General features: G+C 44.6%; 38 non-coding genes across 38 annotated transcripts in view; all 38 read right to left on the bottom strand.

Annotated features, from left to right (window-relative positions):
- Positions 1 to 62: 62 nt before the first annotated feature.
- Positions 63 to 144, bottom strand: TRNAL-AAG (transfer RNA leucine (anticodon AAG)). The gene has a single exon. It is a non-coding gene; the product is annotated as a tRNA-Leu (tRNA).
- Positions 145 to 668: 524 nt separating this feature from the next.
- Positions 669 to 750, bottom strand: TRNAH-AUG (transfer RNA histidin (anticodon AUG)). The gene has a single exon. It is a non-coding gene; the product is annotated as a tRNA-His (tRNA).
- Positions 751 to 970: 220 nt separating this feature from the next.
- Positions 971 to 1,051, bottom strand: TRNAL-AAG (transfer RNA leucine (anticodon AAG)). The gene has a single exon. It is a non-coding gene; the product is annotated as a tRNA-Leu (tRNA).
- A 374-nt stretch (positions 1,052 to 1,425) lies between these two features.
- Positions 1,426 to 1,507, bottom strand: TRNAL-AAG (transfer RNA leucine (anticodon AAG)). Its single transcript has one exon. It is a non-coding gene; the product is annotated as a tRNA-Leu (tRNA).
- A 371-nt stretch (positions 1,508 to 1,878) lies between these two features.
- Positions 1,879 to 1,960, bottom strand: TRNAL-AAG (transfer RNA leucine (anticodon AAG)). Its single transcript has one exon. It is a non-coding gene; the product is annotated as a tRNA-Leu (tRNA).
- A 524-nt stretch (positions 1,961 to 2,484) lies between these two features.
- Positions 2,485 to 2,566, bottom strand: TRNAH-AUG (transfer RNA histidin (anticodon AUG)). The gene has a single exon. It is a non-coding gene; the product is annotated as a tRNA-His (tRNA).
- A 220-nt stretch (positions 2,567 to 2,786) lies between these two features.
- TRNAL-AAG (transfer RNA leucine (anticodon AAG)) lies at positions 2,787 to 2,867 on the bottom strand. The gene has a single exon. It is a non-coding gene; the product is annotated as a tRNA-Leu (tRNA).
- A 70-nt stretch (positions 2,868 to 2,937) lies between these two features.
- Positions 2,938 to 3,020, bottom strand: TRNAL-AAG (transfer RNA leucine (anticodon AAG)). The gene has a single exon. It is a non-coding gene; the product is annotated as a tRNA-Leu (tRNA).
- A 70-nt stretch (positions 3,021 to 3,090) lies between these two features.
- Positions 3,091 to 3,172, bottom strand: TRNAL-AAG (transfer RNA leucine (anticodon AAG)). Its single transcript has one exon. It is a non-coding gene; the product is annotated as a tRNA-Leu (tRNA).
- A 375-nt stretch (positions 3,173 to 3,547) lies between these two features.
- TRNAL-AAG (transfer RNA leucine (anticodon AAG)) lies at positions 3,548 to 3,629 on the bottom strand. The gene has a single exon. It is a non-coding gene; the product is annotated as a tRNA-Leu (tRNA).
- Positions 3,630 to 3,694: 65 nt separating this feature from the next.
- On the bottom strand, positions 3,695 to 3,780 carry TRNAL-AAG (transfer RNA leucine (anticodon AAG)). The gene has a single exon. It is a non-coding gene; the product is annotated as a tRNA-Leu (tRNA).
- Positions 3,781 to 4,003: 223 nt separating this feature from the next.
- TRNAH-AUG (transfer RNA histidin (anticodon AUG)) lies at positions 4,004 to 4,085 on the bottom strand. The gene has a single exon. It is a non-coding gene; the product is annotated as a tRNA-His (tRNA).
- Positions 4,086 to 4,762: 677 nt separating this feature from the next.
- TRNAL-AAG (transfer RNA leucine (anticodon AAG)) lies at positions 4,763 to 4,843 on the bottom strand. Its single transcript has one exon. It is a non-coding gene; the product is annotated as a tRNA-Leu (tRNA).
- A 222-nt stretch (positions 4,844 to 5,065) lies between these two features.
- Positions 5,066 to 5,147, bottom strand: TRNAL-AAG (transfer RNA leucine (anticodon AAG)). Its single transcript has one exon. It is a non-coding gene; the product is annotated as a tRNA-Leu (tRNA).
- Positions 5,148 to 5,368: 221 nt separating this feature from the next.
- TRNAL-AAG (transfer RNA leucine (anticodon AAG)) lies at positions 5,369 to 5,450 on the bottom strand. The gene has a single exon. It is a non-coding gene; the product is annotated as a tRNA-Leu (tRNA).
- A 375-nt stretch (positions 5,451 to 5,825) lies between these two features.
- On the bottom strand, positions 5,826 to 5,907 carry TRNAL-AAG (transfer RNA leucine (anticodon AAG)). Its single transcript has one exon. It is a non-coding gene; the product is annotated as a tRNA-Leu (tRNA).
- A 526-nt stretch (positions 5,908 to 6,433) lies between these two features.
- Positions 6,434 to 6,515, bottom strand: TRNAL-AAG (transfer RNA leucine (anticodon AAG)). The gene has a single exon. It is a non-coding gene; the product is annotated as a tRNA-Leu (tRNA).
- Positions 6,516 to 6,585: 70 nt separating this feature from the next.
- TRNAL-AAG (transfer RNA leucine (anticodon AAG)) lies at positions 6,586 to 6,667 on the bottom strand. The gene has a single exon. It is a non-coding gene; the product is annotated as a tRNA-Leu (tRNA).
- A 69-nt stretch (positions 6,668 to 6,736) lies between these two features.
- TRNAL-AAG (transfer RNA leucine (anticodon AAG)) lies at positions 6,737 to 6,818 on the bottom strand. The gene has a single exon. It is a non-coding gene; the product is annotated as a tRNA-Leu (tRNA).
- Positions 6,819 to 7,345: 527 nt separating this feature from the next.
- On the bottom strand, positions 7,346 to 7,427 carry TRNAL-AAG (transfer RNA leucine (anticodon AAG)). The gene has a single exon. It is a non-coding gene; the product is annotated as a tRNA-Leu (tRNA).
- Positions 7,428 to 8,104: 677 nt separating this feature from the next.
- TRNAL-AAG (transfer RNA leucine (anticodon AAG)) lies at positions 8,105 to 8,186 on the bottom strand. Its single transcript has one exon. It is a non-coding gene; the product is annotated as a tRNA-Leu (tRNA).
- A 69-nt stretch (positions 8,187 to 8,255) lies between these two features.
- On the bottom strand, positions 8,256 to 8,337 carry TRNAL-AAG (transfer RNA leucine (anticodon AAG)). Its single transcript has one exon. It is a non-coding gene; the product is annotated as a tRNA-Leu (tRNA).
- A 221-nt stretch (positions 8,338 to 8,558) lies between these two features.
- Positions 8,559 to 8,640, bottom strand: TRNAL-AAG (transfer RNA leucine (anticodon AAG)). Its single transcript has one exon. It is a non-coding gene; the product is annotated as a tRNA-Leu (tRNA).
- Positions 8,641 to 8,861: 221 nt separating this feature from the next.
- TRNAL-UAG (transfer RNA leucine (anticodon UAG)) lies at positions 8,862 to 8,943 on the bottom strand. Its single transcript has one exon. It is a non-coding gene; the product is annotated as a tRNA-Leu (tRNA).
- Positions 8,944 to 9,013: 70 nt separating this feature from the next.
- Positions 9,014 to 9,095, bottom strand: TRNAL-AAG (transfer RNA leucine (anticodon AAG)). Its single transcript has one exon. It is a non-coding gene; the product is annotated as a tRNA-Leu (tRNA).
- Positions 9,096 to 9,910: 815 nt separating this feature from the next.
- On the bottom strand, positions 9,911 to 9,992 carry TRNAL-AAG (transfer RNA leucine (anticodon AAG)). The gene has a single exon. It is a non-coding gene; the product is annotated as a tRNA-Leu (tRNA).
- A 677-nt stretch (positions 9,993 to 10,669) lies between these two features.
- Positions 10,670 to 10,751, bottom strand: TRNAL-AAG (transfer RNA leucine (anticodon AAG)). Its single transcript has one exon. It is a non-coding gene; the product is annotated as a tRNA-Leu (tRNA).
- A 69-nt stretch (positions 10,752 to 10,820) lies between these two features.
- On the bottom strand, positions 10,821 to 10,902 carry TRNAL-AAG (transfer RNA leucine (anticodon AAG)). The gene has a single exon. It is a non-coding gene; the product is annotated as a tRNA-Leu (tRNA).
- A 221-nt stretch (positions 10,903 to 11,123) lies between these two features.
- On the bottom strand, positions 11,124 to 11,205 carry TRNAL-AAG (transfer RNA leucine (anticodon AAG)). Its single transcript has one exon. It is a non-coding gene; the product is annotated as a tRNA-Leu (tRNA).
- Positions 11,206 to 11,426: 221 nt separating this feature from the next.
- TRNAL-UAG (transfer RNA leucine (anticodon UAG)) lies at positions 11,427 to 11,508 on the bottom strand. Its single transcript has one exon. It is a non-coding gene; the product is annotated as a tRNA-Leu (tRNA).
- A 70-nt stretch (positions 11,509 to 11,578) lies between these two features.
- On the bottom strand, positions 11,579 to 11,660 carry TRNAL-AAG (transfer RNA leucine (anticodon AAG)). The gene has a single exon. It is a non-coding gene; the product is annotated as a tRNA-Leu (tRNA).
- A 371-nt stretch (positions 11,661 to 12,031) lies between these two features.
- On the bottom strand, positions 12,032 to 12,113 carry TRNAL-AAG (transfer RNA leucine (anticodon AAG)). Its single transcript has one exon. It is a non-coding gene; the product is annotated as a tRNA-Leu (tRNA).
- A 513-nt stretch (positions 12,114 to 12,626) lies between these two features.
- TRNAL-AAG (transfer RNA leucine (anticodon AAG)) lies at positions 12,627 to 12,708 on the bottom strand. The gene has a single exon. It is a non-coding gene; the product is annotated as a tRNA-Leu (tRNA).
- A 69-nt stretch (positions 12,709 to 12,777) lies between these two features.
- Positions 12,778 to 12,859, bottom strand: TRNAL-AAG (transfer RNA leucine (anticodon AAG)). The gene has a single exon. It is a non-coding gene; the product is annotated as a tRNA-Leu (tRNA).
- A 70-nt stretch (positions 12,860 to 12,929) lies between these two features.
- Positions 12,930 to 13,010, bottom strand: TRNAL-AAG (transfer RNA leucine (anticodon AAG)). The gene has a single exon. It is a non-coding gene; the product is annotated as a tRNA-Leu (tRNA).
- A 221-nt stretch (positions 13,011 to 13,231) lies between these two features.
- Positions 13,232 to 13,313, bottom strand: TRNAL-UAG (transfer RNA leucine (anticodon UAG)). Its single transcript has one exon. It is a non-coding gene; the product is annotated as a tRNA-Leu (tRNA).
- A 70-nt stretch (positions 13,314 to 13,383) lies between these two features.
- Positions 13,384 to 13,465, bottom strand: TRNAL-AAG (transfer RNA leucine (anticodon AAG)). The gene has a single exon. It is a non-coding gene; the product is annotated as a tRNA-Leu (tRNA).
- A 371-nt stretch (positions 13,466 to 13,836) lies between these two features.
- Positions 13,837 to 13,851, bottom strand: part of TRNAL-AAG (transfer RNA leucine (anticodon AAG)) — an 82-nt gene continuing 67 nt past the window's right edge. Inside the window, exon 1 of the tRNA in view lies at positions 13,837 to 13,851. This exon is cut by the window's right edge and continues 67 nt beyond it. This is a non-coding gene — a tRNA (tRNA-Leu).

Raw genomic sequence — 13,851 nt, 5'->3', positions numbered from 1 at the left:
AAAGTAAACTCAGTTCTTTAAGGAAAAGCTTCATATTATTAATCCTAGAGAAGAAAATAGGCTGATAGAGGTGGGATTCGAACCTATGCCCCCGAAGAGACTGGTGCCTTAAACCAGCGCCTTAGACCACTCGGCCACTCTACCTGGAGACAAAGCTCACCTCAAACTAATAAGCAAAAGCTTCATATTATTAATCGTAGAAAACAAAGTAGGCTGATAGATGAGGGATTTGAACCCACGCCTCGAAGGGAATGGTGCCGTAAACCAGCGCTTTGAACCACCCTACCACTCTACCTGGAAACAAAAGTCACCTCAGACTAATAAGCAAAAGCTTGATATTATTAATTCTAGAAAACAAAATAGGCTGATGGATGTGGGATTCGAACCCACGCCCCGAAGAGAATGGTGCCTTAAACCAGCTCCTTAGACCACCCGGTCACTCTACCCGAAAGCAAAAGTAAAGTCAGTCTATTAAACAAAAGCTCCATATTATTAATCGTAGAAAACAAGTTCTGCCTATAGAGGTGTGATTCGAACCCACGCCCCCGAAGTGACTGGTGCCTAAAACCAGCGCCCTAGACCACTCGGCCACTCTACCTGGAAACACAAGTCACCTCAGACTAATAAGCAAAAGCTTCATATTATTCATCCTAGAGAACAAAATAGGCTGATAGAGGTGGGATTTGAACCCACGCCCCCGAAGAGACTGGTGCCATAAACCAGCGCCTTAGACCACTCGGCCACTCTACGTGGAAACAAAACTCACCTCAGACTAATAAGAAAAGCTTCATATTATTAATCCTAGAAAACAAAGTAGGCTGATAGATGTGGGATTCGAACCCACGCCCCGAAGGGAATGGTGCCTTAAACCTGCGCTTTAGACCACCCTACCACTCTACCCGAAAGCAAAAGTAAACTCAGTCTATTAAGGAAAAGCTTCATATTATTAATCCTAGAGGAGAAAATCGGCTGATAGAGGTGGGATTCGAACCCACGCCCCGAAGAAACTGGTGCCTTAAACCAGCGCCTTAGACCACTCGGCCACTCTACCTGGAAACAAAAGTCACCTCAGACTTATAAGCAAAAGCTTCATATTATTAATCCTAGAAAACAAAATAGATTGATAGAAGTGGGATTCGAACTCACGCCCTCCTAAGAGACTGGTGCCTTAAACCAGGGCCTTAGACCACCCGGCCACTCTACCCGAAAGCAAAAGTAATCTCAGTCTATTAAGGAAAAGCTTCATATTATTAATCCTAGAGAAGAAAATAGGCTGATAGAGGTGGGATTCGAACCCACGCCCCCGAAGTGACTGGTGCCTAAAACCAGCGCCCTAGACAACTCTGCCACTCTACCTGGAAACACAAGTCACCTCAGACTAATAAGCAAAAGCTTCATATTTTAATCCTAGAGAACAAAATAGGCTGATAGAGGTGGGATTAGAACCCACGCCCCCGAAGAGACTGGTGCCTTAAACCAGCGCCTTAGACCACTCGGCCACTCTACCTGGAGACAAAACTCGCCTCAGACTAATAAGCAAAAGCTTCATATTATTAATCCTAGAAAACAAAGTAGGCTGATAGATGAGGGATTTGAACCCACGCCTCGAAGGGAATGGTGCCGTAAACCAGCGGTTTGGACCACCCTACCACTCTACCTGGAAACAACAATCACCTCAGACTAATAAGAAAAGCTTCTCATTACTAATCCTAGAAAACAAGGTAGGCTGATAAATGTGGGATTCGAACACACGCCCCGATGGGAATGATGCTTTAAACCAGCGCTTTTGACCACCCTACCACTCTACCCAAGACCAAAAGTAAACTCAGTTCTTTAAGGAAAAGCTTCATATTATTAATCCTAGAGAAGAAAATAGGCTGATAGAGGTGGGATTCGAACCTATGCCCCCGAAGAGACTGGTGCCTTAAACCAGCGCCTTAGACCACTCGGCCACTCTACCTGGAGACAAAGCTCACCTCAAACTAATAAGCAAAAGCTTCATATTATTAATCCTAGAAAACAAAGTAGGCTGATAGATGAGGGATTTGAACCCACGCCTCGAAGGGAATGGTGCCGTAAACCAGCGCTTTGAACCACCCTACCACTCTACCTGGAAACAAAAGTCACCTCAGACTAATAAGCAAAAGCTTGATATTATTAATTCTAGAAAACAAAATAGGCTGATGGATGTGGGATTCGAACCCACGCCCCGAAGAGAATGGTGCCTTAAACCAGCTCCTTAGACCACCCGGTCACTCTACCCGAAAGCAAAAGTAAAGTCAGTCTATTAAACAAAAGCTCCATATTATTAATCGTAGAAAACAAGTTCTGCCTATAGAGGTGTGATTCGAACCCACGCCCCCGAAGTGACTGGTGCCTAAAACCAGCGCCCTAGACCACTCGGCCACTCTACCTGGAAACACAAGTCACCTCAGACTAATAAGCAAAAGCTTCATATTATTCATCCTAGAGAACAAAATAGGCTGATAGAGGTGGGATTTGAACCCACGCCCCCGAAGAGACTGGTGCCATAAACCAGCGCCTTAGACCACTCGGCCACTCTACGTGGAAACAAAACTCACCTCAGACTAATAAGAAAAGCTTCATATTATTAATCCTAGAAAACAAAGTAGGCTGATAGATGTGGGATTCGAACCCACGCCCCGAAGGGAATGGTGCCTTAAACCTGCGCTTTAGACCACCCTACCACTCTACCCGAAAGCAAAAGTAAACTCAGTCTATTAAGGAAAAGCTTCATATTATTAATCCTAGAGGAGAAAATCGGCTGATAGAGGTGGGATTCGAACCCACGCCCCGAAGAAACTGGTGCCTTAAACCAGCGCCTTAGACCACTCGGCCACTCTACCTGGAAACAAAAGTCACCTCAGACTTATAAGCAAAAGCTTCATATTATTAATCCTAGAAAACAAAATAGATTGATAGAAGTGGGATTCGAACTCACGCCCTCTTAAGAGACTGGTGCCTTAAACCAGGGCCTTAGACCACCCGGCCACTCTACCCGAAAGCAAAAGTAATCTCAGTCTATTAAGGAAAAGCTTCATATTATTAATCCTAGAGAAGAAAATAGGCTGATAGAGGTGGGATTCGAACCCACGCCCCCGAAGAGACTGGTGCCTTAAACCAGCGCCTTAGACCACTCGGCCACTCTACCTGGAAACAAAAGTCACCTCAGACTTTTAAGCAAAAGCTTAACATTATTAATCCTAGAAAACAAAATTGCCTGATAGAAGTGGGATTCGAACTCACGCCCTCCGAAGAGACTGGAGCCTTAAACCAGCTCCTTAGACCACACGGTCACTCTACCCGAAAGCAAAAGTAAACTCAGTCTATTAAACAAAAGCTTCATATTATTAATCGTAGAAAACAAGTTCTGCCTATAGAGGTGTAATTCGAACCCACGCCCCCGAAGTGACTGGTGCCTAAAACCAGCGCCCTAGACCACTCGGCCACTCTTCCTGGAAACACAAGTCACCTCAGACTAATAGGCAAAAGCTTCATATTATTCATCCTAGAGAACAAAATTGGCTGATAGAGGTGGGATTCGAACCCACGCCCCCGAAGAGACTGGTGCCTTATACCAGCGCCTTAGACCACTCGGCCACTCTACCTGGAAACAAAACTCACTTCAGAATAATAAGAAAAGCTTCAAATTATTAATCCTAGAGAACAAAATAGGCACATAGAGGTGGGATTCGAACCCACGCCCCCGAAGAGACTGGTGCCTTAAACCATCGCCTTAGACCACTCGGCCACTCTACCTGGACACAAAAATCACCTCAAACTAATAAGCAAAAGCTTCATATTATTAATCCTAGAAAACAAAGTAGGCTGATAGAAGTGTTATTCGAACTCTCGCCCTCCGAAGAGACTGGAGCCTTAAACCAGCTCCTTAGACCACCCGGTCACTCTACCCGAAAGCAAAAGTAAACTCAGTCTATTAAACAAAAGCTTCATATTATTAATCGTAGAGAACAAAATAGGCTGATAGAGGTGGGATTAGAACCCACGCCCCCGAAGTGACTGGTGCCATAAACCAGCGCCTTAGACCACTCGGCCACTCTACCAGGAGACAAAACTCGCCTCAGACTAATAAGCAAAAGCTTCATATTATTAATCCTAGAAAACAAAGTAGGCTGATAGATGAGGGATTTGAACCCACGCCTCGAAGGGAATGGTGCCGTAAACCAGCGCTTTGGACCACCCTACCACTCTACCTGGAAACAAAAGTCACCTCAGACTAATAAGCAAAAGCTTGATATTATTAATTCTAGAAAACAAAGTAGGCTGATGGATGTGGGATTCGAACCCACGCCCCGAAGAGAATGGTGCCTTAAACCAGCTCCTTAGACCACCCGGTCACCCTACCCGAAAGCAAAAGTAAACTCAGTCAATTAAACAAAAGCTCCATATTATTAATCGTAGAAAACAAGTTCTGCCTATAGAGGTGTGATTCGAACCCACGCCCCCGAAGTGACTGGTGCCTAAAACCAGCGCCCTAGACCACTCGGCCACTCTACCTGGAAACACAAGTCACCTCAGACTAATAAGCAAAAGCTTCATATTATTCATCCTAGAAAACAAAATAGATTGATAGAAGTGGGATTCGAACTCACGCCTTCCTAAGAGACTGGTGCCTTAAACCAGGGCCTTAGACCACCCGGCCACTCTACCCGAAAGCTAAAGTAAACTCAGTCTATTAAGGAAAAGCTTCATATTATTACTCCTAGAGGAGAAAATAGGCTGATAGAGGTGGGATTCGAACCCACGCCCCGAAGAGACTGGTGCCTTAAACCAGCGCCTTAGACCACTCGGCCACTCTACCTGGAAACAAAAGTCACCTCAGACTAATAAGCAAAAGCTTAATATTAATTATTCTAGAAAACAAAGTAGGCTGATGGATGTGGGATTCGAATCCACGCCCTCGAAGAGACTGGTGCCTAAAACCAGCGCCTTAGACCCCTCGGCCACTCTACCTGGAAACAAAAGTCACCTCAGACTAATAAGCAAAAGCTTAATATTATTAATTCTAGAAAACAAAGTAGGCTGATAGAGGTGGGATTCGAACCCACGCCCTCGAAGAGACTGGTGCCTTAAACCAGCGCCTTAGACCACTTGCCCACTCTACCTGGACGCAAAACTCACCTCAGACTAATAAGCAAAAGCTTCCTATTATTAATCCTAGAAAACCAAGTAGGCTGATAGATGTGGGATTCGAACCCACGCCCCGAAGGGAATGGTGCCTTAAACCAGCGCTTTAGACCACCCTAACACTCTACCCGAAAGCAAAAGTAAACTCAGTCTAATAAGGAAAAGCTTCATATTATTAATCCTAGAAAACAAAATAGATTGATAGAGGTGGGATTCGAACCCACGCCCCCGAAGAGACTGGTGCCTTAAACCAGCGCCTTAGACCACTCGGCCACTCTACCTGGGAACAAAAGTCACCTCAGACTAATAAGCAAAAGCTTAATATTATTAATTCTTGAAAACAAAGTAGGCTGTTGGATGTGGGATTCGAATCCACGCCCTCGAAGAGACTGGTTACTAAAACCAGCGCCTTAGACCACTCGGCCACTCTACCTGGAAACAAAAGTCACCTCAGACTTATAAGCAAAAGCTTCATATTATTAATCCTAGAAAACAAATTAGATCGGTAGAAGTGGGATTCGAACTCACGCCCTCCTAAGAGACTGGTGCCTTAAACCAGGGCCTTAGACCACCCGGCCACTCTACCCGAAAGCAAAAGTAAACTCAGTCTATTAAGAAAAAGCTTCATATTATTAATCCTAGAGAAGAAAATAGGCTGATAGCGGTGGGATTCGAACCCACGCCCCCGAAGAGACTGGTGCCTTAAACCAGCGCCTTAGACCACTCGGCCACTCTACCTGGAAACAAAAGTCACCTCAGACTAATAAGCAAAAGCTTAATATTATTAATTCTAGAAAACGAAGTAGGCTGATGGATGTGGGATTCGAATCCACGCCCTCGAAGAGACTGGTGCCAAAAACCTGCGCCTTAGACCACTCGGCCACTCTACCTGGAAACAAAAGTCACCTCAGACTAATAAGCAAAAGCTTAATATTATTAATTCTAGAAAACAAAGTAGGCTGATAGATGTGGGATTCGAACCCTTGCCCCGAAGGGAATGGTGCCTTAAACCAGCGCCTTAAACCACTCGGCCACTCAACCTGGAAACAAAAGTCACCTCAGACTTATAAGCAAAAGCTTCATATTATTAATCCTAGAAAACAAAATAGATTGATAGAAGTGGGATTCGAACTCACGCCCTCCTAAGAGACTGGTGCCTTAAACCAGAGCCTTAGACCAACCGGCCACTCAACCCGCAAGCAAAAGTAAACTCAGTTTATTAAGCAAAAGCTTCATATTATTAATCCTAGAGAACAAAATAGGCTGATAGAGGTGGGATTTGAACCCACGCCCCCAAAGAGACTGGTGCCTTAAACCAGCGCCTTAGACCACTCGGCCACTCAACCCGCAAGCAAAAGTAAACTCAGTTTATTAAGCAAAAGCTTCATATTATTAATCCTAGAGAACAAAATAGGCCGATAGAGGTGGGATTTGAACCCACGCCCCCAAAGAGACTGGTGCCTTAAACCAGCGCCTTAGACCACTCGGCCACTCTACCTGGAAACAAAACTCACCTCAGACTAATAAGAAAAGCTTCATATTATTAATATTAGAGAACAAAATAGGCTGATAGAGGTGGGATTCGAACCCACGCCCTCGAAGAGACTGGTGCCTTAAACCAGCGCCTTAGACCACTTTGCCACTCTACCTTGAAGCAAAACTCACCTCAGACTAATAAGCAAAAGCTTCCTATTATTAATCCTAGAAAACAAAGTAGGCTGATAGATGTGGGATTCGAACCCACGCCCCGAAGGGAATGGTGCCTTAAACCAACGCTTTAGACCACCCTACCACTCTACCCGAAAGCAAAAGTAAACTCAGTCTATTAAGCAAAAGCTTCATATTATTAATCCTAGAAAACAAAATAGATTGATAGAAGTGGGATTCGAACTCACGCCCTCCTAAGAGACTGGAGCCTTAAACCAGGGCCTTAGACCACCCGGCCACTCTACCCGAAAGCAAAAGTAAACTCAGTCTATTAAGGAAAAGCTTCATATTATTAATCCTAGAAAACAAAATAGATTGATAGAAGTGGGATTCGAACTCACGCCCTCCTAAGAGACTGGTGCCTTAAACCAGGGCCTTAGACCACCCGGCCACTCTACCCGAAAACAAAAGTAAACTCAGTCTATTAAGGAAAAGCTTCATATTATTAATCCTAGAGAAGAAAATAGGCTGATAGAGGTGGGATTCGAACGCACGCCCCCGAAGAGACTGGTGCCTTAAACCAGCGCCTTAGACCTTTCGGCCACTCTACCTGGAAACAAAAGTCACCTCAGACTAATAAGCAAAAGCTCAATATTATTAATTCTAGAAAACAAAGCAGGCTGATGGATGTGGGATTCGAATCCACGCCCTCGAAGAGACTGGTGCCTAAAACCTACGCCTTACACCACTCGGCCACTCTACCTGGAAACAAAAGTCACCTCAGAATAATAAGCAAAAGCTTAATATTATTAATTCTAGAAAACAAAGTAGGCTGATAGATGTGGGATTCGAACCCTTGCCCCGAAGGGAATGGTGCCTTAAACCAGCGCCTTAAACCACTCGGCTACTCTACCTGGAAACAAAAGTCACCTCAGACTTATAAGCAAAAGCTTCATATTATTAATCCTAGAAAACAAAATAGATTGATAGAAGTGGGATTCGAACTCACGCCCTCCTAAGAGACTGGTGCCTTAAACCAGCGCCTTAGACCAACCGGCCACTCTACCCGAAAGCAAAAGTAAACTCAGTCTATTAAGGAAAAGCTTCATATTATTAATCCTAGAGGAGAAAATAGGCTGATAGAGGTGGGATTTGAACCCACGCCCCGAAGGGAATGGTGCCTTAAATCAGCGCTTTAGACCACCCTACCACTCTACCCGAAAGCAAAAGTAAACTCAGTCTATTAAGCAAAAGCTTCATATTATTAATCCTAGAGAAAAAAATAGGCTGATAGAGGTGGGATTCGAACCCACGCCCCCGAAGAGACTGGTGCCTTAAACCAGCGCCTTAGACCACTCGGCCACTCTACGTGGAAACAAAACACACCTCAGACTAATAAGAAAAGCTTCATATTATTAATCCTAGAGAACAAAATAGGCTGTTAGAGGTGGGATTCGAACCCACGCCCCCGAAGAGACTGGTGCCTTAAACCAGCGCCTTAGACCACTTGGCCACTCTACCTGGAAGCAAAACTCACCTCAGACTAATAAGCCAAAGCTTCCTATTATTAATCCTAGAAAACAAAGTAGGCTGATAGATGTGGGATTCGACCCCACGACCCGAAGGGAATGGTGCCTTAAACCAGCGCTTTAGACCACCCTACCACTCTACCCGAAAGCAAAAGTAAACTCAGTCTATTAAGCAAAAGCTTCATATTATTAATCCTAGAGAAGAAAATAGGCTGATAGAGGTGGGATTCGAACCCACGCCCCCGAAGAGACTGGTGCCTTAAACCAGCGCTTTAGACCACTTGGCCACTCTACTTGGAAGCAACACTCACCTCAGACTAATAAGCAAAAGCTTCCTATTATTAATCCTAGAAAACAAAGTAGGCTGATAGATGTGGGATTCAAACCCACGCCCCGAAGGGAATGGTGCCTTAAACCAGCGCTTTAGACCACCCTAGCACTCTACCCGAAAGCAAAAGTAAACTCAGTCTATTAAGGAAAAGCTTCATATTATTAATCCTAGAGAAGAAAATAGGCTGATAGAGGTGGGATTCGAACCCTCGCCCCCGAAGAGACTGGTGCCTAAAACCAGCGCCTTAGACCACTCGGCCACTCTACCTGGAAACAAAAGTCACCTCAGACTAATAAGCAAAAGCTTAATATTATTAATTCTAGAAAACAAAGTAGGCTGATAGAGGTGGGATTCGAACCCACGCCCCCGAAGAGACTGGTGCCTTAAACCAGCGCCTTAGACCACTTGGCCACTCTACCTGGAAGCAAAACTCACCTCAGACTAATAAGCAAAAGCTTCCTATTATTAATCCTAGAAAACAAAGGCTGATGGATGTGGGAATCGAACCCACGCCCCGAAGGGAATGGTGCCTTAAACCAGCGCTTTAGACCACCCTACCACTCTACCCGAAAGCAAAAGTAAACTCAGTCTATTAAGGAAAAGCTTCATATTATTAATCCTAGAAAACAAAGTAGATTGATAGAAGTGGGATTCGAACTCACGCCTTCCTAAGAGACTGGTGCCTTAAACCAGGGCCTTAAACCACCCGGCCACTCTACCCGAAAGCAAAAGTAAACTCAGTCTATTAAGGAAAAGCTTCATATTATTAATCCTAGAGGAGAAAATAGGCTGATAGAGGTGGGATTCGAACCCACGCCCCGAAGGGAATGGTGCCTTAAACCACTCGGCCACTCTACCTGGAAACAAAAGTCACCTCAGACTTATAAGCAAAAGCTTTATATTATTAATCCTAGAAAACAAAATAGATTGATAGAAGTGGGATTCGAACTCACGCCCTCCTAAGAGACTAGCGCCTTAAACCAGGGCCTTAGACCACCCGGCCACTCTATCCGAAAGCAAAAGTAAACTCAGTCTATTAAGGAAAAGCTTCATATTATTAATCCTAGAAAACAAAATAGATTGATAGAAGTGGGATTCGAACTCACGCCCTCCTAAGAGACTGGTGCCTTAAACCAGGGCCTTAGACCACCCGGCCACTCTACCCGAAAACAAAAGTAAACTCAGTCTATTAAGGAAAAGCTTCATATTATTAATCCTAGAGAAGAAAATAGGCTGATAGAGGTGGGATTCGAACGCACGCCCCCGAAGAGACTGGTGCCTTAAACCAGCGCCTTAGACCTTTCGGCCACTCTACCTGGAAACAAAAGTCACCTCAGACTAATAAGCAAAAGCTCAATATTATTAATTCTAGAAAACAAAGCAGGCTGATGGATGTGGGATTCGAATCCACGCCCTCGAAGAGACTGGTGCCTAAAACCTACGCCTTACACCACTCGGCCACTCTACCTGGAAACAAAAGTCACCTCAGAATAATAAGCAAAAGCTTAATATTATTAATTCTAGAAAACAAAGTAGGCTGATAGATGTGGGATTCGAACCCTTGCCCCGAAGGGAATGGTGCCTTAAACCAGCGCCTTAAACCACTCGGCTACTCTACCTGGAAACAAAAGTCACCTCAGACTTATAAGCAAAAGCTTCATATTATTAATCCTAGAAAACAAAATAGATTGATAGAAGTGGGATTCGAACTCACGCCCTCCTAAGAGACTGGTGCCTTAAACCAGCGCCTTAGACCAACCGGCCACTCTACCCGAAAGCAAAAGTAAACTCAGTCTATTAAGGAAAAGCTTCATATTATTAATCCTAGAGGAGAAAATAGGCTGATAGAGGTGGGATTTGAACCCACGCCCCGAAGGGAATGGTGCCTTAAATCAGCGCTTTAGACCACCCTACCACTCTACCCGAAAGCAAAAGTAAACTCAGTCTATTAAGCAAAAGCTTCATATTATTAATCCTAGAGAAAAAAATAGGCTGATAGAGGTGGGATTCGAACCCACGCCCCCGAAGAGACTGGTGCCTTAAACCAGCGCCTTAGACCACTCGGCCACTCTACGTGGAAACAAAACACACCTCAGACTAATAAGAAAAGCTTCATATTATTAATCCTAGAGAACAAAATAGGCTGTTAGAGGTGGGATTCGAACCCACGCCCCCGAAGAGACTGGTGCCTTAAACCAGCGCCTTAGACCACTTGGCCACTCTACCTGGAAGCAAAACTCACCTCAGACTAATAAGCCAAAGCTTCCTATTATTAATCCTAGAAAACAAAGTAGGCTGATAGATGTGGGATTCGACCCCACGACCCGAAGGGAATGGTGCCTTAAACCAGCGCTTTAGACCACCCTACCACTCTACCCGAAAGCAAAAGTAAACTCAGTCTATTAAGCAAAAGCTTCATATTATTAATCCTAGAGAAGAAAATAGGCTGATAGAGGTGGGATTCGAACCCACGCCCCCGAAGAGACTGGTGCCTTAAACCAGCGCTTTAGACCACTTGGCCACTCTACTTGGAAGCAACACTCACCTCAGACTAATAAGCAAAAGCTTCCTATTATTAATCCTAGAAAACAAAGTAGGCTGATAGATGTGGGATTCAAACCCACGCCCCGAAGGGAATGGTGCCTTAAACCAGCGCTTTAGACCACCCTAGCACTCTACCCGAAAGCAAAAGTAAACTCAGTCTATTAAGGAAAAGCTTCATATTATTAATCCTAGAGAAGAAAATAGGCTGATAGAGGTGGGATTCGAACCCTCGCCCCCGAAGAGACTGGTGCCTAAAACCAGCGCCTTAGACCACTCGGCCACTCTACCTGGAAACAAAAGTCACCTCAGACTAATAAGCAAAAGCTTAATATTATTAATTCTAGAAAACAAAGTAGGCTGATAGAGGTGGGATTCGAACCCACGCCCCCGAAGAGACTGGTGCCTTAAACCAGCGCCTTAGACCACTTGGCCACTCTACCTGGAAGCAAAACTCACCTCAGACTAATAAGCAAAAGCTTCCTATTATTAATCCTAGAAAACAAAGGCTGATGGATGTGGGAATCGAACCCACGCCCCGAAGGGAATGGTGCCTTAAACCAGCGCTTTAGACCACCCTACCACTCTACCCGAAAGCAAAAGTAAACTCAGTCTATTAAGGAAAAGCTTCATATTATTAATCCTAGAAAACAAAGTAGATTGATAGAAGTGGGATTCGAACTCACGCCTTCCTAAGAGACTGGTGCCTTAAACCAGGGCCTTAGACCACCCGGCCACTCTACCCGAAAGCAAAAGTAAACTCAGTCTATTAAGGAAAAGCTTCATATTATTAATCCTAGAGGAGAAAATAGGCTGATAGAGGTGGGATTCGAACCCACGCCCCCGAAGAGACTGGTGCCTTAAACCAGCGCCTTAGACCACTCGGCCACTCTACCTGGAAACAAAAGTCACCTCAGTCTAGTAAGCAAAAGCTTAATATTATTAATTCTAGAAAACAAAGTAGGCTGATGTATGTGGGATTCGAATCCACGCCCTCGAAGAGACTGGTGCCTAAAACCAGCGCCTTAGACCACTCGGCCACTCTACCTGGAAACAAAAGTCACCTCAGACTAATAAGCAAAAGCTTAATATTATTAATTCTAGAAAACAAAGTAGGCTGATAGATGTGGGATTCGAACCCACGCCCCGAAGGGAATGGTGCCTTAAACCACTCGGCCACTCTACCTGGAAACAAAAGTCACCTCAGACTTATAAGCAAAAGCTTTATATTATTAATCCTAGAAAACAAAATAGATTGATAGAAGTGGGATTCGAACTCACGCCCTCCTAAGAGACTAGCGCCTTAAACCAGGGCCTTAGACCACCCGGCCACTCTATCCGAAAGCAAAAGTAAACTCAGTCTATTAAGGAAAAGCTTCATATTATTAATCCTAGAGAAGAAAATAAGCTGATAGAGGTGGGATACGAACCCACGCCCCCGAAGAGACTGGTGCCTTCAACCAGCGCCTTAGACCACTCGGCCACTCTACCTGGAAACAAAACTCACCTCAGACTAATAAGAAAAGCTTCATATTATTAATCCTAGAGAACAAAATAGGCTGATAGAGGTGGGATTCGAACCCACGCCCCCGAAGAGACTGGTGCCTTAAACCAGCGCCTTAGACCACTTGGCCACTCTACCTGGAAGCAAAACTCACCTCAGACTAATAAGCAAAAGCTTCCTATTATTAATCCTAGAAAACAAAGTAGGCTGATAGATGTGGGATTCGAACCCACGCCCCGAAGAGACTGGTGCCTTAAACCAGCGCCTTAGACCACTTGGCCACTCTACCTGGAAGCAAAACTCACCTCAGACTAATAAGCAAAAGCTTCCTATTATTAATCCTAGAAAACAAAGTAGGCTGATAGATGTGGGATTCGAACCCACGCCCCGAAGGGAATGGTGCCTTAAACCAGCGCTTTAGACCACCCTACCACTCTACCCGAAAGCAAAAGTAAACTCAATCTATTAAGGAAAAGCTTCATATTATTAATCCTAGAGAAGAAAATAGGCTGATAGAGGTGGGATTCGAACCCTCGCCCCCGAAGAGACTGGTGCCTAAAACCAGCGCCTTAGACCACTCGGCCACTCTACCTGGAAACAAAAGTCACCTCAGACTAATAAGCAAAAGCTTAATATTATTAATTCTAGAAAACAAAGTAGGCTGATAGAGGTGGGATTCGAACCCACGCCCCCGAAGAGACTGGTGCCTTAAACCAGCGCCTTAGACCACTTGGCCACTCTACCTGGAAGCAAAACTCACCTCAGACTAATAAGCAAAAGCTTCCTATTATTAATCCTAGAAAACAAAGGCTGATGGATGTGGGAATCGAACCCACGCCCCGAAGGGAATGGTGCCTTAAACCAGCGCTTTAGACCACCCTACCACTCTACCCGAAAGCAAAAGTAAACTCAGTCTATTAAGGAAAAGCTTCATATTATTAATCCTAGAAAACAAAGTAGATTGATAGAAGTGGGATTCGAACTCACGCCTTCCTAAGAGACTGGTGCCTTAAACCAGGGCCTTAGACCACCCGGCCACTCTACCCGAAAGCAAAAGTAAACTCAGTCTATTAAGGAAAAGCTTCATATTATTAATCCTAGAGGAGAAAATAGGCTGATAGAGGTGGGAT

The sequence above is a fragment of the Phalangium opilio genome, unplaced genomic scaffold (assembly GCF_054372755.1).
Source record: "Phalangium opilio isolate 3A_F unplaced genomic scaffold, DU_Popi_V2 ptg000246l_1, whole genome shotgun sequence".
In the NCBI taxonomy this organism is placed as follows: domain Eukaryota; kingdom Metazoa; phylum Arthropoda; class Arachnida; order Opiliones; family Phalangiidae; genus Phalangium; species Phalangium opilio.
This window is presented reverse-complemented; position numbering and strand designations above follow the sequence as displayed.